This window comes from Equus caballus, chromosome 13 (assembly GCF_041296265.1).
Source record: "Equus caballus isolate H_3958 breed thoroughbred chromosome 13, TB-T2T, whole genome shotgun sequence".
Classification (NCBI taxonomy): domain Eukaryota; kingdom Metazoa; phylum Chordata; class Mammalia; order Perissodactyla; family Equidae; genus Equus; species Equus caballus.
In genome coordinates this window covers 12,234,802-12,256,130 of record NC_091696.1, presented here as the reverse complement: position 1 = coordinate 12,256,130, position 21,329 = coordinate 12,234,802, and the positions used below count along the sequence as shown (strand labels likewise).

Here is a 21,329-nt window from a genome sequence, read left to right as displayed (position 1 = left end):
GAGCTGGTTCTTTCAGAAGATAAATAAAATTGACAAACCCTTAGCCAGACTTACAAAGAAAAAAAGAGAGAAAGCTCAAATAAACAAAATCAGCAATGAAAGGGAGAAATAACAACAGACTCCACAGAAATACAACGGATTGTAAGAGAATACTATGGAGAGCTATATGCTAACAAAATGGACAATCTAAAAGAAATGGATAAATTCTTAGACTCTTACAACCTCCCAAACCTGAATCAAGAAGAAATAATCTGGATAGACCAATCACAAGGAAAGAGATTGAAACAGTAATCAAAAGCATCCCAAAGAATAAAACCCTGGGACCAGATGGCTTTCCTGGGGAATTCTACCAAACTTTCAGAGAGGCTTCAATACTTATCCTTTTCAAGCTATTCCAAAAAATTAGGGAGGATGGAACGCTTCCTAACACATTCTATGAGGCCAACGTCACACTGATACCAAAGCCTGACAAGGACAGCATGAAAAAAGATAACTACAGGCCAATATTGCTGATGAACATAGATGCAAAAATTCTAAAGAAAATTTTGGCAACCCGAATTCAGCAATTCATCAAAAGGATCATACATCATGATCAAGTGGGATTCATACCAGGGACACAGGGATGGTTCAACTTCCACAAATCAATCAACATGATACACCACATCAACAAACTGAGGAATAAAAACCACATGATCATCTCAATAGATGCAGAGAAAGCATTTGACAAGATCCAACAGCCATTTATGATAAAAAAAACTCTGAACAAAATGGGCATAGAAGGGAACTACCTCAACATAATAAAGGCCATATATGACAAAACCCACAGCCAACATCATACTCAATGGGCAAAAACTGAGCACCATCCCCCTGAAAACAGGAACGAGACATGGATGCCTTCTATCACCACTCTTATTCAACATAGTACTGGAGGTTTTGGCCAGAGCAATCAGGCAAGAAAAAGGAATAAAAGGAATCCAAATAGGGAGGGAAGAGGTGAAACTCTTACTGTTTGCAGATGACATGATCTTATATATAGAAAACCCCAAAGAATCCACTGGAAAACTTTTAGAAGTAATCAACAACTACAGCAAAGTTGCAGGGTATAAAATCAATTTACATAAATCAGTAGCATTTCTATACTCTAATAACGAACTAACAGAAAAAGAACTCAAGAACACAATACCATTCACAATCGCTACAAAAAGAATACCTCGGGGTGAATTTAGCTAAGGAAGTGAAAGACCTATACAACGAAAATTACAAGGCTTTTCTGAAAGAAATGGATGACGACATAAAGAGATGGAAAGACATTCCATGCACACGGATTGGAAAAATAAACATAGTTAAAATGTCCATTCTACCTAAAGCAATCTATAGATTCAATGCCATCCCAATCAGAATCCCAATGACATTCTTTATAGAGATAGAACAAATGATACTAAAATTCATATGGGGCAACAAAAGACCCCGAATTGCTAAAACAATCCTGAGAAAAAAGAACAAAGCTGGAGGCATCACAATCCCTGACTTCAAAACATACTACAAAGCTAGAGTAATCAAAACAGCATGGTACTGGTACAAAAACAGGTGCACAGATCAATGGAACAGAATTGAAAGCCCAGAAATAAAACCACACATCTCTGGACAGTTATTCTTCAACAAAGGAGCTGAGGGCATACAATGGAGAAAAGAAAGTCTTTTCAACAAATGGTGCCGGGAAAACTGGAAAGCCACATGTAAAAGAATGAAAATTGACCATTCTTTTTCACCATTCACCAAAATAACTCAAAATGGATCAACGACCTAAGGGTGAGACCTGAAACCATAAGCCTTCTAGAAGAAAATGCAGGCAGTACACCCTTTGACATCAGTATTAAAGGATCTTTTTGGACACCGTGTCTTCTCAGACAAGGGAAACAATAGAAAGAATAAACAAATGGGACTTCATCAGACTAAAGAGCTTCTTCAAGGCAAAGGGAAACAGGATTGAAACAAAAAAAACAACCTGCTAACTTGGAAAAAATATTTGCAAGTCATACATCTGACAAAGGCTTAATATCCATAGTATATAAAGAACTCACACAACTCAACAACAAAAAATCAAACAACCCGATCAGAAAATGGGCAGGAGACATGAACAGACATTTCTACAAAGAAGATACATGGATGGCCAATAGCCACATGAAAAGATGTTCATCATTGCTCATCATCAGAGAAATGCAAATCAAAGCTACACCAAGATATCACCTTACACCCATTAGAATGACAAAAATATCTAAAACTAATAGTAACAAATGTTGGAGAGATTGTGGAGAAAAAGGAACCCTCATACACTGCTGGTGGGAATGCAAACTGCTGCAGCCACTATGGAAAACAGTATGGAGATTCCTCAAAAAATTAAAAATAGAACTACCATACGATCCAGCCATCCCACTACTGAGTATTTATCCAAAGAGCTTTAAGTCAGCAATTCCAAAAGTCCCATGCACCCCAATGTTTATTGCAGCATTATTTACAATAGCCAAGACATGGAAGCAACCTAAGTGCCCATCAACTCATGATTGGATAAAGAAGATGTGGTATATATATACAATGGAATACTACTCAGCCATAAAAAAGAACAAAATTGTCCCATTTGCAACAACATGGATGGACCTTGAGGGAATTATGTTTAGTGACATAAGCCAGATAGAGAAGGACAATCTCTGTATGACTCCACTCATCCGAGGAATTTAAAAATGTAGACAAAGAGAACAGATTAGTGGCTACCAGGGGAAAGGAGGGGTGGGGGGTGCGCACAATGGGTGAAGGGGTGCAGCTACAACACGACTGACAGACAATAATGTACAACTGAAATTTCACAAGATTGTAATCTATCATTAACTCAATAAAAAAAATTTAAAAAGAGAACTACCATATGATCCAGCAATCCCACTTTTGGGTACATATCTGAAGGAAGTGAAATCACTATCTTGAAGAGATAGCTGCATCTCTATGTTCATCACAGCATTAGTCACAGTAGCCAAGACATGGAAACAACTTAAGTGTCCATCAACAGATGAAGGGATAAAGAAAATGTGGCACATATATCCAATGGGATATTATTCAGCCAATAAAAAAAAGAAGGAAACCTTGCCTTTTACAACAACATGGAAGGACCTTGAAGGCATTATGCTAAGTGAAATAAGTCAAATAGAGAAGGACAAATACTGTATGATCTCGCTTACATGTGGAATCTAAAAAAGCTGAACTCATAGAAATAGGGAGTAGAATGGTGGTTGCTAGGAGCTGGGGGGTGGGGGAAATGGGGAGAGATTGGTCAAAGAGTACAAACTTCCAGGTGTAAGATGAATAAGTTCTGGGGATCTAATGTACAGTATGGCGACTATAATTAAGAATACTGTATTATATACTTGAAAGCTGTTAAGAGGGTAGATCTGAAATACTATCATCACACACCCAAAAAATGGTAATTATGTGAGGGAATGGAGAGGTTAACTAACCTTATTGCGGTAATTATTTCACAATATATCCATGTATGAAATCACATTGTACACCTTAAGCTTCTGTATGTTATATGTCAATAATATTTTAATAAAGCTGGAAAAAAGTAATAATGTATTGTGGGGTTCATATCATATGTAAAGTATACATAACAATAGCATATGGGCCAGAAGGGCAGAAATGAAAGTATAATGTTATAAAGTTCTTATGCGATACATGATGTGCCTACCTATTACTTGAAAGTAGGTCTGATGAATTTAAAATGTATATTATAAACTTTAAAGTAATCACTAAAATAACAAAACAAAGAATTATTGCTAGTAAGTCAACAAAGGAGAACATGGAATATAGGCATACCTTGTTTTATTGTGCTTTGCTTATTGCGCTTTGCAGAAACTGCATTTTAGAAGACCCTCCACCAGCAAAAAAGATTATGACTCACTGAGGGCTCATATGATGGTTAGCAATTTTTTAGCACTAAAGTGTTTTTCTTTTTTTATTTTTTAAAAGATTGGCACCTGAGCTAACATCTATTGCCAATCTTCTTTTTTTCTTCTTCTTTTCCCCAAATCCCCCCAGTACATAGTTGTATATTTTAGTTGCAGGTCCTTCTGGTTGTGCTATGTGGGACGCTGCCTTAGCATGGCCTGAGGAGTGGTGCCATGTCCGTGCCCAGAATCTGAACTGGTGAAACCCTGGGCCGCCGAAGTGGAGTGTGCAAACTTAACCACTTGATAATAGGGCCAGGCCCCTAAAGTATTTTTTTTTAATTTTTTATTGAGTTCATAATAGTTTACATCACTGTGAAGTTTCAGTTGTACATTATTTCTTGTCTGTCACCACATAAGTGCTCCCCTTCACCCCCTCTGCCCATCCCCCCTCCCCTTCCTCTGGTAAACACTGAACTGTTTTCTTTGTCCATGTGCTTGTTTATCTTCCACATGAGTGAAAGCATATGGTGTTTGTCTTTCTCAGGCTGGCTTATTTCACTTAACATAATACCCTCAAGGTCCATCCATGCTGTTGCAAATGGGATGATTTTGTCTTTTTTTATGGCTGAGTAGTATTCCATTGTATATATGTACCACATCTTCTTTATCCAATCATCAGTTGATGGGCACTTGGATTGTTTCCATGTCTTGGCTATTATGAATAGTGCTGCAATGAACATAGGGGTACATATGTTACTTTGGGTTGTTGATTTCAAGTTGTTTAGGTGGATACTCAGTAGTGGGATAGCTGGGTCATATGGTATTTCTATTTTTAGTTTTTTGAGGAATCTCCATACTGTTTTCCATAGTGGCTGCAGCAGTTTGCATTCCCACCAGCAGTGTATGAGGGTTCCCTTCTCTCCACACCCTCTCCAACATTTGTTATTTTTAGTCTTAGTGATTATGGCCATTTTAACAGGCATAAGGTGGTACCTTAGTGTAGTTTTGATTTACATTTCCCTGATGATTAGTGATGTTGAACATCTTTTCATGTGCCTATTGGCCATCTGTATATCTTCTTTGGAAAAATGTCTGTTCATATCCTTTGCCCGGTTTTTGATTGGGCTGTTTGTTTTCTTGTTGTTCAGTTTTGTGAGTTCCTTATATATTATGGAGATTAACCCCTTGTCGGATATATGATTTGCAAATATTTTCTCCCACTTGTTGGGTTGTCTTTGTTTTGATCCTAGTTTCTTTTGCCTTGCAGCTCTTTAGTCTGATGAAGTTTCACTGTTATTTTTTCTTTTGTTTCCTTTCTGTGAGAAGACATGGCATTCAAAAAGATCCTTTTCAGTTCAATGTCAAAGAGTGTACTACCTATATTATCTTCCAGGAGTTTTATGGTTTCAAGAATTATTTTCAAGTCTTTGATCCATTTTGAGTTTATTTTTGTGTATGGCATGAAATAATGGTCTACTTTTCTTCTTTTGCATGTAGCTGTCCAGTTTTCCCAACATCATTTATTGAAGAGACTATCTTTTCTCCATTGTATGTTCTTGGCACCTTTGTCGAAGATTAGCTGCCCATAGATGTGCGCTTTTATTTCTGGGCTTTCAGTTCTGTTCCATTGATCTGTGTGTCCATTTTTGTACCAGTACCATGCTGTTTTGATAAGTATGGCTTTGTAGTAAATTTTGAAGTCAGGGATTGTGCTGCCTCCAGCTTTGTTCTTTTTTCTCAGTATTGCTTTAGCAATTTGGGGTCTTTGGTTGCCCCATATGAATTTTAGGATTCTTTGTTCCATTTCTGTGAAGAATGTCATTGGGATTCTGATTGGGATTGCATTGAATCTGTAGATTGCTTTGGGTAGTATGGACATTTTAACTATGTTTATTCTTCCAATCTATGTGCATGTAATCTCTTTATGTCATCATCGATTCTTTCAATAATGTCTATAGTTTCCATTGTATAAGTCCTTCACCTCCTTGGTTAAATTTATTCCTAGATACTTTATTCTTTTTGTTGTGATTGTAAATGTAATTGTATTCTTGAGTTCTCTTTCTGTAAGTTCGTTATTAGAGTATAGAAATGCAACTGATTTTTGTAAGTTGTTTTTGTACCTTGTAACATTACTGTAGTTGATAATTATTTCTAATAGTTTTCCAATGGATTCTTTAGTGGTTTCTATATATAAGATCATGTCATCTGCAAACAACGAGAGGTTCACTTCTTCACCCTCTATTTGGATTCCTTTTATTCCTTTCTCTTGCCTAATTGCCCTGGCCCAAACTTTAGTACTACGTTCAATAAGAGTGGTGATAGTGGGCATCCTTGTCTTCTTCCTGTTCTCAGAGGATGGCATTCAGTTTTTCCCCATTGAATATGATGTCGGCTGTGGGTGTGTCATATATGGCCTTTATTATGTTGAGGTAATGTCCTTCTATCCTCATTTTGCGAAGAGTTTTTATCATAGATGGCTGTTGGATCTGGTCAAATGCTTTCTCTGCATCTATTGAGATGACCATGTGGTTTTTATTCCTCAATTTGTTGATGTGGTGTATCACATTGATTAATTTGCAGATGTTGAACCATCCCTATGTCCGTGGTATAAATCCAACTTGATTATGATGTATGATCTTTTTGATGTATTGCTGTCTCTGGGTTGCCAATATTTTGAGGATTTTTGCATCTATGTTCATCAGCGATATTGCCCTGTAGTTTTCCTTTTTTGTGCTGTCCTTGTCAGGCTTTGGTATCAGACTGATATTGGCCTTGTAGAATGTGTGTTAGGAAGCATTCCATCTTCCCTAATTTTTTGGAATGGCTTGAGATTGATAAGCATTAAATCCTTCTGAAAGTTTGGTGGAATTCTCCAGGGAAGCCATCTGGTCCTGGGGTTTTGTTCTTTGGGATGCTTTTGATTACTGTTTCAATCTCTTTCCTTGTGATTGGTCTATCCAGATTATTTCTTCTTGATTCAGGTTTGGGAGGTTGTAAGAGTCTAAGAATTTATCTGTTTCTTTTAGATTGTCCATTTTGTTAGCATATAGCTTTCCATAGTATTCTCTTATAATCCATTGTATTTCTGTGGCATCCATTGTTATTTCTCCTCTTTCATTTCTAATTTTATTTATCTGAGGTTTTTTTCTCTTTTTTTCTTTGTAAGTCTGTCTAGGGGTTTGTCAATTTTATTTATCTTCTCAAAGAACCAGCTCTTCGTTTCACTGATCCTTTATACTGCGTTTGTTGTTTCAATAGCATTTATTTCTGCTCTGATTTGTATTATTTCTCTCCTTCTGCTGACTTTGGGCTTTGTTTGTTCTTTTTCTAATTCAGTTGGGTGTAGTTTCAGATTGCTTATTTGGGATTTTTCTTGTTTGTTAAGGTGAGCATGTATTGTGATGAATTTCCCTCTTAATAGGCTTTTGCTGCATCCCATATGAGTTGTTATGGTATGTTTTCATTTTCATTTGTCTCCCGATGTTTTTTGATTTCTCCTTTAATTTCTTCAATGATCCATTGGTTGTTCAATAGCCTGTTGTTTAGTCTCTACATCTTTGTCCCTTTCTCAGCTTTTTTCATGTAATTAATTTCTAGCTTTATAGCATTGTGATTGGAAAAGATGCTTGTTATTATTTCAATCTTCTTAAATTTATTGAGGCTTACCTTGTTTCCCTTGGTCTATCCTTGAGAATGTCCTGTGTGCACTTGAGAATAATGTGTATTCTGCTGTTTTTGGATGGAGTGTTCTATGCATGTCTATTAAGTCCAATTGGTCTAGGTTTTCATTTGATTCTACTGTTTCCTTGTTGATTTTCTGTCTGGATGATCTATCCATTGATGTGAGTAGAGTGTTGAGGTCCCTTACTATTATTGTGCTATTATGAATATCTTTTTTTAGGTTTGTTGATAGTGGCTTTATGTACTTTGGTGCTCCTTTGTTGGGTGCATAGATATTTATAAATGCACATGTTCTTGGTGGAACGTCCCTTTAATCGTTACATACTGCTCTTCTCTGTCTCTCTTTACCTGTCTTATCTTGAAGTCTACTTTGTCTGATATAAGCACTGTGACACCTGCTTTCTTTTGTTTGCCATTAGATTGGAGTATCGTCTTCCATCCCTTCACTCTGAGTCTGTGTTTGTTGTTGGAGCTGAGATGTGTTTCCTGGAGGCAGCATATTATTGGGTCTTGTTCTTTAATCGATCTCGCCACTGTGTCTTTTTATCAGAGAATTCAATCCATTTATGTTCAGGGTGATTATCAATATATGAGGGCTTAATGCTGCCATTTTATCACTCATTTTCTGGTTCTCCTGCATTTCCTTTGTTTCTCATCCTGTGTATTTTGGTCTACCAATTGAGTTATGTAGTTTTTTATGTTGTGTTTCTTTGTTTTCTCTTTATTTATTATTTGTGTCTCTGTTCTGCTTTTTTGTTTAGTGGTTACCATGGGGTTTGAATTCAAAATCTCGTAGATAAGATAGTCCATTTTCTGATGGCCTCTTATTTCCTTAGACTAAACTCTTAGTCCCTTTCCTCTTCCCCTCCTAAGTTGTTTTTCTCACATCTTATTCCATCTTGTGTTGTCAGTTTGTGGTTAAAATGAAAAGATTATCTTTGTTTTGATAAACAAGATTATGTTTTGTTTTGGAAAAGATTATCTTTTTCCTTCCCTTTATCTTTAATGCTATTCTTGAGTATTTTCTAACCTGTTCTTATGTATAGCTACAATTTTTCTGATTTTGTCTACCTGTTTATCTCCTTACTCCTTGCATTGTAACCCCTTTCTCCCCCCTTTTTTTTTTTCAGGTATGAGGGCCTTCTTGAGGATTTCTTGTGTGTGGGGGGGATGTCTTGTGGCTATGAACTCCCTTAGCTTTTGTTTACCTGGGAAAATTTTTATTTCTCCATAATATTTGAAGGATATTTCCACTGGATAGAGTATTCTTGGCTCAAAATTTTTGTCCTTCAAAGATTTGAATATGTCATTCCAGTCTCTCCCAGCCTGTAAAGTTTCTGTAGAGAGATCTGTTGAAAGCCTGATAGGGGTTCCTTTGTAGGTTATTTTCTTCTGCCTTGCTGCCCTTTGTATTTTTTTCTTTGTCATTCACTTTTGCCAGTTGCACTACTATATGCCTTGCAATAGGATTTTTTTAAAATGTACATATTTAGGAGATGTGGTAGCCTCTTTCACATGGATTTACTTCCCTAGGTTTGGGAAGTTCTCTGATATTATTTGTTTGAACAAGCTTTCTGCTCCATTCTCCTCCCCTTCTCCCTCTGGAATACATAAAATTCTTATGTTGCATTTCCTAATTGAGTTGGATATTTCTTGGAGACTTTCTTCATTCTTTTTAGTCTTAGTTCTCTCTCCTTCTCTATCCAGAGCATTTCAATATGTCTATCCTCGATTATGCTGATTTGCTCCTCTATGATGTCTGTTCAAGCATTCAGGGAATCCATATTTTGTTTTATCTCTTCCACTGTGTCTTTCATCTCCAATATTCCTGATTGATTCTTCTTTATAGTTTCAATCTCTTTTGTGAAGTAGCTCCTTGTTAAATTGTCTCTCTACATTCTCTTTTAACTGACTGAGTTTTTGGATGATAGCTGTTTTGACTTCTCTGTCATTTAGATTACATATTTCTGTGTCCTCAGGACTGCTTTCTGGGTACTTGTCATTTTCTCTCTGGTCTGGAGATTTAATATAATTTTGGTTACTGCTAGACAGTGTGGCTGTTTTTGTACATCGTGGTATTATTTGGTTGCATTTACTGCCTATTGCCACTCGGTAGGGGTCAAGAGCCACGTATTCTGAGCCCTCTGTGTTCCTCCTAGATCCCAGGCGCTGGAGCCAGCACTGTGTGGGTTGGGGGGAGGCGCACTTGCTTCTGTGTGCTCTCGGGCTTTTCTCGCTCTGCTCTCGCTATCTGCTCTCCTGGGTGTTGGCCCGATGAGGTCACCCCTGCGTTAGCTTTCACCTTGGTAGGGGCTTTCACCTAGGCTGCGAGGGCCCTTCGGGATCTTTGACGTTCTTGCAAACGAATGTCCCCTCCCCCATTCCTTCCCTCTCGGAGGCTGCCCACGGTCGTGGATCCCAGTCTTTTGGGGAGGGAGTGAAGTTTTCTCTTACTCTGTTCCAGCTCCTCCAAGGGGTGCTCCAACCTCTCTGCTCTCCATCATATGGCTGTGTGGATCTCTCAGACGTCTTTTGTGTTGTGTTTGGATATCCTGTTGGCGTATGAATGTCTTTTTCATTGTATGGTGGAGGGGAGAGATTACTGGGAAAGCTCACTCCGCCATGATGCTCTTTTGTTTCTATAACCTAAAGCGTTTTTTTTTTTAAATTGAAAAGGCTTTTTTTTTTAAAAGATTTTATTTTTTCCTTTTTCTCCTCAAAGCCCCCCGGTACATAGTTGTGTATTCTTCGTTGTGGGTTCTTCTAGTTGTAGCATGTGGGATGCTGCCTCAGCGTGGTCTGATGAGCAGTGCCATGTCCACGCCCAGGATTCGAACTAACGAAACACTTGGCCACCTGCAGCGGAGCGCGCGAACTTAACCACTCGGCCACGGGGCCAGCCCCAACCTAAAGCGTTTTTTAATTAAGTTATGCACATTGCTTTTTTAGACAGAATGCTATCACACACTTAACAAACTACATAAAACAAACAAACATAACTTTTATATGTACTAGGAAACCAAAAAATTCATGTGACTTACTTTATTGTGATATTCACTTTATTGAGATGATCTGGAACCAAACCTGCAATATCTTTGAGGTATGCCTGTGATAAAAAGTACAGTCATGTACCACATAACAAAAGTTTTGGTCAAGAACAGACTGCATATACAACGGTAGTCCCATAAGATTAGTACAATATAGCCTTGGTGGGTACTAGGCTATACCAGCTAGGGTTGGGTAAGTATACTTGATGTTCAAATAATGACAAAATGACCTAATGATGCATTTCTCAGAATGTATCCCCATCATTAAGTGACAAATGACTGTGCTGAATTAATCCAAAAGAATGAAGAACAAGAGGGAAACAGGAGCACAGAATACAAAACAAATAGCAAGATGATAAAAGCAAACTTAAAATATCAATAATCACATTAAAAGTTAATGATCTAAACATCCCAATTAAAAGACAGAGGATATAGCAAAAAGTATCTGACAAAATTCAACACCCAATCATGATTAAATAAAACATCTCCCAGCTAGCTCAGAAAAGAAGGGAACCTCCTCAGCCTAATAAGGGACATGTTAGAAAGCCTAGCTAACATCACACTTAATGAGGAGAAACTGATTGAGACAAAGTAAGGATGTCCACCTTCCTCAGTTCTGCTCAAGATTACCAGGGCAATAATGGCAAAAAAAAGAATGAAATGTCATACAAATGGAAAGGAAGCAGTAATAATGTTCTTTATTTGCAGGTGACACAATTGTGTTCACAGAAAATCCTAAGCAATCTACAAAAATACTGTTAGAACAAATGAGTAAATATAGCAAGATTACAGGAAACAAAACAGGGTCAAGATACAAAAATCAATTGTATTTCTATATGCTAGCAACAAACAATTGAAATTTTATATTTGAAAACACAATACCAATTATAATATAAAAACATGAAATACCTATAGATAAACTTAACAAAATATGTGCAAGACCTCTACACTAAAACATTATACTAAATCTGCAAAACATTTTTGAGAGAAATTAAAGAAGATATAAATAAATGGAGAAATACATGTTCGTGGATTAGAACAGTCAATACTGTTAAGATAGTCATTGTCTTCATATTGATCTCGAGATTCAGATCAATCCCAATGAAAATTGCGGCAGGGTTTTTTGGTAGAAACTGACAAGCTGATTTAAAATTTATATGGATATGAAGAGAACTCAGAATAGCCAAATCAATTTTGACGAAAGAAACAATAATAGTAACAAAGTTGGAGGACTTACACTGCCTGGCTTCAAGACTACAGTAAAAGTTATAGTAATCGAGACAGTATGTTGTCGGCATAAACATCAACATACAGCTCAATAGGACAGAACAGAGTCCAAAATAAAGACTAACATATATGTGGTAAACTGATGTTCTATATTGGCACCATTGTAATTCATTGGGGAACATGCTGGAACACTAGATATACTAATTATCTATTACTGCATAACAAATCACCCCACAATTTAGTTGCTTAAATCAACAAACATTTATCATCTCAGTTTCTATGAGTCAGGAATTTGAGAGTGGCTTAGGTGGGTGGTTCTGGCTCAGGATCCTTTATGAGTTGGCAGTCAAGACATCAGCAAGGGCTACAGTCATATGAAGGCTCAACTAGAGCTGTGGGATCTGCTACCAAGATAGCTCATTCACATGGTTATTTGGAGGAGGGCTCAGTTCCTTGTTAGCTGTTGGCAGAAGGCCTCAGTTCTTTAGCACGTGGACCTCTCCATAGGGCTGCCTGAGTGTCCACAACGCGTGGCAGGGGCTTCCCCTAGAGCAAGTGATCCAAGGGAGAGAGAGCAAATGGGAAGCCACACTGCCTTTTATGCCTTAATCTTGGGTCACTCACCATCATTTCTACCACATTCGATTTGTTAAAATCAAGTCGTTAAGTACAACCTGCACTTAAGAGGAGAGGAATTAGGCTCTATCTTTTGAAGGGAGGCATATCAAAGAATTTATGGACATATTGTAAAATGTCCATACTAGATATCCATATGGAAAAAAATGAATCTCAACCCCTACCTCATACCATTTACAAAAGATTACTTCAAAATGGATCATAGCACTAAATAAGAGGTAAACTATCAAACTTCTAGGAGGCAACATAGGATGTAATCTTTGTGACCTTGGGATAAGCAAAGATTTCTTAGACAGTACACAAAAAGCACTTACCATTAAAAAAATTCAATGTTGTATACATAGCAATATGGATAAATGTCAAAAACAATGTTGAGTGGAAAAAGCAAAGTGATATGTGCAAAATTAAAGAATACCAAACAATAATATACCTAATACGGATACCTATGTGTGTATCGAGAGTATAAATACATGCATGGGAAGAAGACACACAGCTTCAACATTGTGTTTACCTCTGGAGAGGAAGAGAAAGGGGGAAATGGCATCCAGGTGGCATACACAAAGGAACTGCAATTGTATCCTTAACACAGCATTTTTAAAGATCTGAAACATGGCAAAATATAAACATTTGGTAAATCTAGGTGATAGATACATGAAATGTTCATTGCATTACTTTCTGTACATTTCTGAGGTTTGAAGTACTTTATAATAAATCACATTTTTAAAGGATCCAGTAGCTTTGACAATGGGGGGTTATTGGTGAACCTGACTAGAAAAGTCCCTATTATCATTTTTTATATTGGGGTTGGCAAACTGGCCTGCAACCAGGCTGCCTGTTTCTGTAAATAAAGTTTTACTGGAAGAGAGACACACTCATTAGATTATGTACTGTCTGGGGCTGCTTTCCCTCCACAACAGCAGAATTGAGTAGTTGTGACAGAGACCATATGGCCTCTGAATCTAAAATATTTACTTCCTGGCCCTGATTTATATCATCTGCAGTGCTTCACTTAAACACAGGCTCTCAAGAAACGTGCTAGTGCTCATAAACTGTGTATGTTGGCTCATTTGTTCAATAAATATTAGTTGAGCTGCTACTAAATACCAAGCAATGTGGTAGGCGCTGATTATATGTAGTCAACAAGACAGAGCTAGTCCCTACACTCTACTTTTCTTTGTTCTGGCGATCCAGGTAGCCTCAGGGTTTAATATAGCAGGACTTTATTGTGCTACTTCCCACTAGAGGGCAGCCTGAAGTTTGTCCATAATGGCACAGTAATAGTTGTTAAACCCCAACAATCTAATACTATCAGTGAAGAACTGTCATGAAGGACAAAACACCAAATTACCTAAAGTTTATATTTATTCTCAAGATTGTCATTAAAAAAACTATAAAATGGGTTATTTTTGACTTTGGATTTCCTAGCCTCCTATTTCTTTACCCTTTCTACCCTTTTCCCTGCAGAGGTGGAGTGAGCCATTATCAGTATCACCTGTAAGTAAAAAATGTGGCAGACACAGTCAGATGCCACTCTCACCAACAGATCATCAGGGTGGGGAGAGACAGGAGATTCCTGGGAAGGGATGGATCAACCCGGTAAGCCTAGACCTGCAGGCCAGAAGCAGCTCTGGAAGCAGAGACAGACGTGTTTGCCTGCTTGCACACAGCTACCAACATGGATGTGTACCCACATTAAAAGGAGAGAAGAAACAAACACCTTCTATTTATTAGTTCACTATTTATTGTCCAGCCACTACCTATTTGTGCCATTACAGATATAGCAATGAGGACTACAGACACAGTACCAGTCCTCCAGGAGCATATGGTTTAACAGGGAAGTCAGACATTAAACAAATACAGTCATGCACCACATAATGATGTCTTGGTCAACAGTGGACTGCATATACAACTGCATAATCTCGTGGTGGTCCCATAAGATTAGTACCACACAGCCTAGGTGTGTAGTAGGCTATACCATCTAGGTTTGTGTAAGTGCATTCTGTGACGTTTGCAGAACAACAAAATCGCTTAAAGTCGCCTTTCTCAGAACATATCCCCATCGTTAAGTGACGCATGACTGTAGTTAGAAATGCACTGAAAGTACCAAAGAAGTAGAGTGTTTCAGTTACAAATAGTGTAAGAAACCAATAAAGAGTATAGTGGAATAAAACAATCATTTTATTATCCTCAGAGATCCTGTGATACCAGAGGACTGGCTATTGTTCCACAATGTCTGGGACCTCAGCTAGGAAGATTCAGATGCTAGGGATGATTGATGGTAGGGGGCTGGAATCATCTAGAGGCATCTTCACTCATATAGCTAGTGTCTGAGGCTGGCTGTGAGCTGGGACCTCTGCGGAACTGTGGGCTAGAACATGTACATATTTCCTCTCCATGCTCTCTCTCCATATGGGCTAGCTTGGGCTTCCTCAGGGTATGGTAGCTTAGTTCTAAGAGCAAGCATTCCAAGAGAGTAAGGTGAAGTGCATGGCATTTTCATGGTCTTGCCTGGGAAGTACCATAGCATTGCTTCTGTCCCACTTTATTGGTCACAGCGATCACAAAGATCTGCATAGCTCCAAGGGGAAGAGACATACCCTCCCCACCTACTCAGCTGAAGAAGCATTAAGATCATGTCGCAAGAAGAGCATGTGGGATGGGAGATATTACTGTAGCCATCTTCAGAAAATACAGTCTGCCTGAGGCTGTCATGATGGCATAGGATGGGGGACATAACAGCCTAAGGGGTCAGTTAGCAAAGGCCTCTCTGAGGAAGGCTTGTCTTCAACTGAGGGGCTAAGGGGCTAAGAGGAGCCTGGGGAAGAATTTCAGGTAGAAGAATCAACATGTGTAAAGGCTGCAGTCCAAAGAGGCTGGTGTGTTTGAATGATGCGTTGCAGCGTGACAAAAGCACAGAGGGCAAGGAAAAAGTGCTGCAGAAGGAGGATACAGAGGGAAGACACCATGTGCTCTAGGTCATGCCCTCTGTGCTGGACCCCCTGAGAACAGAAGCAGCCTCCAGTCAGCAGTGTCTTAGGAAAAGAGAGGCTGGAGAGGTCAGTAGCAGGCAATGACCGCTCCCAGTCTGGTGGAAGTGGGCGAAAAGCTGCATGGTTTCATCACCACCCTACCCCAGCGGCCCCAGAATGGAAGACAAAATTGAATCTGCTCGAGTCTCATCCAGATGAAGAAAGGGAAGTCTGCAGAAAATAACTATGTCAAGTCTCCATGTGCATCTAACAGAAGCCGGAGGCAGCTATGGATAAAGAGACTGCACAAGGCCTACCAACAATGCAGTGGGGGTGGGGAGATCCAGCAAGCCTCCAGTCAAAAACCCAAGTTGCTTGGGGCTGGCCTGGTGGCGTAGTGGTTGAGTTCACGCACTCCGCTTCGGTGGCCGGGGGTTCTATAGGTTCAGATCCTAGGCGCAGACCTAGCACCGCTCATCAAGTCACGCTGTGGCGGCATCCCACATAAAACAGAGGAAGATTGGCACAGATGTTAGCTCAGCAACAATCTTCCTCAAGCAAAAAGAAGAAGACTGGCAACAGATGTTAGCTCAGAGCCAATTTTCCTCACAAAAAACAAAACAAAAAACCTCAAGATGCTATCACCTGGTTATCTGCCACCATGTACTCTTTCCTCTGGTCCTCAATTCAGATGAATGACTGAGTGGGTTTTCTTTTTTTCTCATTTTATCCTTTGGACTGAAAGTGTCTCCAGCTGCTGGTCTTGTCTCAAGAGTCAGATCCAAGAAGTTTGTAAAAAATGGATACTGTGTATCACTGTACAGGTATTAATACATTATATCAGACAAAATTATAAATATCTGCATGCAAATGACAAGAGAAAGAACCAGAGAGTTAAGCACACAGTAGATCATGAAGGACTTTGTAAATTAGGTCTGGCTCTTGTGTTTCTCTAAACATATCATTTCAATCCAACTGCAGACATGACACAGATTACGTGGATACTAAACCACCTGCTGCACTCATTAAGCTTCTGAAATTCTTGCTTATCCTGCTTCTGCATGAAATGCCTTTACTCACCTGGGGAAAAGCTACTAATTTGCTAAGAGTCAGCCTAAGTGTTACCACCTCTGTGAACACTCCTCAGCCCCAAACCTATGGCCACTCCCACCTTGGTGTCCCGATTCTATCTTGTACAGACTATTTTCATTGCATTTATTTACTTTATTGTGCTCATGCACATATATGACGCCTTACTCTAGTCTCTGGGCTCTTCGAAGGCATGGATTGTGTCTTATTTGTTTATCTTTGGATGCTCAACATGGTGAGCACTCAATAAATGTTTTCAGACTATTGCATGAGTGAAAACTTGATCTTCCAATGGACACTAACAGAAATATGACTCCCCTACATTGGTGGGAGACCACAGACAGTTTGGACTATCATTTACTTAAAGCTGAGGCTATGCCAAAATTGAAGGGTATAACAACCACCACCATCACGTAATGGCTGCTCATTCTGTGCCAGTCACTGTTCTAAGTGCTTGACATGAATTAGTCAATTTACTCCTCCCAACAGTCCTACTGTGAGTCCAGGGAGGGGTGAAGAGGCTGAGGCTGGTCACCTGGAGAGGAGGGCCCAAATGGACAGGTGAAATGAGGAGAAGATCTGGAGAGGTGTCATGAGCCAGAATATAAAGGCAGAGGGGCTGAAGAGCCGGGTTCTTTAGGAATATGGTTTGGACTGTTGACTGGGGTTAGGTTTTTACTGCCTATTGCAATATGGAATCATAAGACACAATCAATACACAAAATGGGTAGGATTTTTTCATCACATGGGAGCAAATGTATCATTGCTAAAATGAGAAGTAATACTCTAAAACTTATCAAGAAAATAATTCAAAATGCCTTATGTTGTTTCTGGTTCCATAGAAGATGGAGTAAGCACATCTTCTGGCTAATTACAACCAAACTGCTGTGCAAAACATATTAAGTGGGCCACCCTGGTGACCTAGTGCTTAGATTCAGGGTGCTCCACTTTGATGGCCTGGGTTCAGTTCCCGGGCGTGGACCTACATCACTCGTCTCAGTGGCCATGCTGTGGCAGCAGCTCACATACAAAAAGAAGAAAAATGGCAACAGATGTTAGCTCAGGGCGAATCTTCCTCAGAAAAAAAAAAAGAAAGAAAAGAAAAAAAACCATGAAGCAACTATCAAAAAACCTCTTGAAAGGTGGAGAAAGAAAGGCAGCTTGGCTAGGGGCCCTGGGACTGGAGGGATGATGCAGTGGTGAGTTCTCTGGATTAAAAAAAAAAAAAAGGCCCAAGAAAACATATTGACTGCCTGCTAAAATAGAAAATTTACATAGGAACAAGAGACTTATAACATAATACTCAAAGTGTCCAGAATAAATAAAAGACTATTCCTCATGCTAAGAACCAGGAAAAACAACTCAAATGAGAAAAGACAATGGATGCCAACACTGAGGTGACAAAGATGTTGGAATTATTGAACAGGATTTTAGAGCAGCTATCAGTAAATGTTCCAAGAAATAATTATGAACACTCTTGAAACAAAGTGAAAAACAGTCTCATCAAATAAAAAGAAGATATAAAGACCCAAATGGAAATTTCAGAACTAAAAATTACAATAAGTAAAAAACTCACTGGATGGGCTCAATAGCAGAATGGAAATTTAACAAAGGGAAGAATCAATGACCCTGAAGATATATCAGTAGAAATTATCCAATCTGAACAACAGAGACAAAACAGAAAAAAATGAACAAGTGCCTATAGGACAATAACAAAAGATCTAATGTTCATGTTACTGGAGTCCCAGAAGCAGCGGAAAAAGAGTGTGGTACACAAAATATATTTGAAGAAATAATGGCTGAAAACTTCCCAAACTTGGCAAAAGACATAAATTTATCAATTCAAGAATCTGAGCAAACTCTAAAAGAATAAACCCAAATAAATCAACACCCAGATGCAGCATAATCAAATGTCTGAAAATTAAAGATAAAGAAAAACTCTTTAAAGCAGCTGGAGAACAAGTATTACCTACAGGGGAAGAACAGTTTGAATGACTATAGATTTCTCATCAGAAACCAGGGAGGAGAGAAGGAAGCAGCAAAACATTGTTAAAGTGCTGAAAGAAAAGAACTCACAATCCGTAATTCTATATCCAATGAAAATATCTTTTAGAAATGAAGGCGAAATAAAGACATTATGAGATGAAGGAAAATGAAGTTATTTGCCACTATCAAACCTGCTCTAAAAGAAGTAATAAAGGAAAAGCTCTTCAAATAAAAGGAAATGACAGAAACTTGAAACATCAGGAATGGAGAAAAAGTAATTTTTGGGGTAAATATAACCTTCTCTTGAATTTTTAAAGTTATGTTTGATGGATGAAAGAAAAATTATAACACTGCTCATGTGGTTCTTAATGTATGTAGAGGTAATATTTAAAACGACAGTATCATAAAGGAGGGAAAAAGCACCTAAAGGTAGGGAAGATTCTACATTCCACTTGAACTGGTAAAAGGCTGATACTAGTAAACTATGATAAGTATGTATAATATAATCTCTAGAATAAACACTAAAAACCTATACAAAGAGAGAGAGATTAAAAAACTATAGCTATTTTAAAATGGCACACTAAAAAATGTTCAAGTATCCCATAAGAGGACAAGAAAAGGGAAACAGAGGTACAAAAAAACAGAGAGAACAAATATAAAATAAGTAAAATGGCAGGCTTAGATCCTAACCAATCAAAAAAATACATTAAATGTAAACCGTCTAAACACAACAATTAAAAAAACATGACTCAAGAGAGATGTCACACAAAATGGCAGAGTAGGAAGTTCTAGGGGTTGTCTCTTCACTGAACCAACCATGAAGCTGGGAAGAGTGAATGGAATCAACTATTTGGAACTCTGGAACATGACCAGAAACTTTTAACAACCAGAGGAATCCTTATAACAATGAAGGGAGAGGTTGCTGATCTTTCACAAGTAAGCAGCATGTGCAAACCCGCCACCATCCCCCATCCCTCAGACGTGCTTCAGCTGTATAGATAGCAGCCTGCGTTTCTGAAAAAGCTGGCTGATGCCAGGGCAGGCAGTGGGAACCTTGTCCTCCCAAAATTTGGGGTTGTGCATTTTGGTCTGATGGATCCCTGAGGGTCAGCACAGATGCTTGCCTTGGATTTGATCCTCTCAGCAGCACCGGCTTGCCCCAGGGGCATCGATCAGATTTAAAGAGACAGAATCCCCTTCCCCTGCCTCCCTATTTAGAATCAGATAGCTATGACAAGTCACCGACTACAGAGAAAATGGAACAGAAACTTCAGTGACCATAGAAAAACAAGGAATACACACTTGGCAAAAATAGTTTGGAAAAGTAACAGCCCCAGCCCTCAACAAGCAAAAATTAGCAATCCCTGATGACTAAGAGAATCACATTTTGACAGTTACCACATTATAACACTTAGAATGTACATTTCTTAACAAAAAATTATAAAGCATACAAGGAAACAGGAAAGTATAAACCATTCACAGGACGAAAAGAATTTTACAGAAACCATTCTGAGGAAGCCCAGACACTGGACTACACTAAACAAAGACTTTAAATCAACCATCTTAAATATGCTCAATGAGCTCAGGAAACCATGGACAAAGAACCAAAGGAAATCAGGAAACAACAGATGAACAAAATGAGAATACCAATAAAAAGAATTCTAGAAAGGAACCAACCAGAAATTCTGGACTGAAAAGTACATTACATGAAATGAAAAATTCACTAGAGGGGTTCAACAGCAGATTTGAGAAGTAAAAGAAAAGATCAGCAAACTTGAGGATAGGTCCTTTGAAATTATCCAGTCTGAGGAGCAGAAAGAAAACTGAATGAAGAAACTGAACAGAGCCTGAAGGACCTAGTAAGAACGCAAAGAACAAAATGATGGTGACAGCTGTATAGGACCTGGCGCCTCACGAAACGATGGGGCTGAAGAGCTGGGTAAGAGTCAGATCTGACAGTTTCAAGCTTTGGCGACTGTGTGAATTTAGTTAGTGAACACACAGGAGCTGAGAGATTGGGAGAGGAAGCGGATGTCTCGACTTCAGATTTAGGCAGCGTCTGAGTTATGAAAAAAGGCACATAACTCTGCCCTACAAACAGACGAAATACAGTCCTAGAGCTCAGGAGAGAAGTGCTGTTTGAGAGAGCGATTAGGAGCCATCTAAACCACCTTGGAAACTGAGGCGATGGTGTAGCAGACCAGCATCTGTTAAGAGTGCCGTAGAACAGAACCCTCAACAGGGACATGGTGCTGAGCTGAGGACTAGAAACCAGGGAAGGAGCGGCAGGAAGACTGAAGAGGAGACTGAATGTCATCAAAGGAGTGGCATCGAGGGACGCATGAGCAGAAGCATAGGAACTAGTGACCAAGGTGACAACTGAACTGCTGGAGTGACTGCTAAGCAGCAAACGCTGTGCACCGACGACGCGCTGAGCTGCCGTGCTTGACACACACAACACTCTGCGTCCACCACCTCATCTGAGTCGGAAGCCGCCCGTGACCAGCTGAGAGGCGAGCCCGGGGAACGCGAGAGGCGTAGGCGGCCTGAGGCCGTGGAAGGGGCTTACCCGACTGCGCACCTCCAGGCGGTGGCCTAGCCACGGCCCCGCAACCGGCCAGCCCGGGCGCCGGCGGCCCGCGAGGGCCCAACGTGCTCCAGGCCGGGCCGCCAGGACCTGTCCCCAGCGTCCCAGGCCCGCCCGCTCAGAGCGGGAAACCGCGTGGTCCCGACGTGCACCGCGCGCGTCTGCGTCACTG

At 39.4% G+C, this 21,329-nt stretch overlaps 1 protein-coding gene across 4 annotated transcripts in view; it reads right to left on the bottom strand.

Annotated features, from left to right (window-relative positions):
• Positions 1–21,299, bottom strand: part of POM121C (POM121 transmembrane nucleoporin C) — a 67,348-nt gene extending 46,049 nt beyond the window's left edge. The window contains exons 1-3 of one of the 4 annotated variants that reach the window (XM_070231704.1): positions 21,140–21,277; positions 13,038–13,128; positions 10,658–10,722 (exon numbers count right to left, since the gene is read on the bottom strand). The gene's annotated coding sequence lies outside the window, so the exon portion shown is untranslated. Of the gene's footprint in view, positions 1–10,657; positions 10,723–13,037; positions 13,129–21,139 lie in introns of all 4 variants that reach the window. The other 3 variants (XM_023655429.2, XM_070231705.1, XM_023655428.2) reach the window with 3 other exon arrangements.
• Positions 21,300–21,329: the final 30 nt, after the last annotated feature.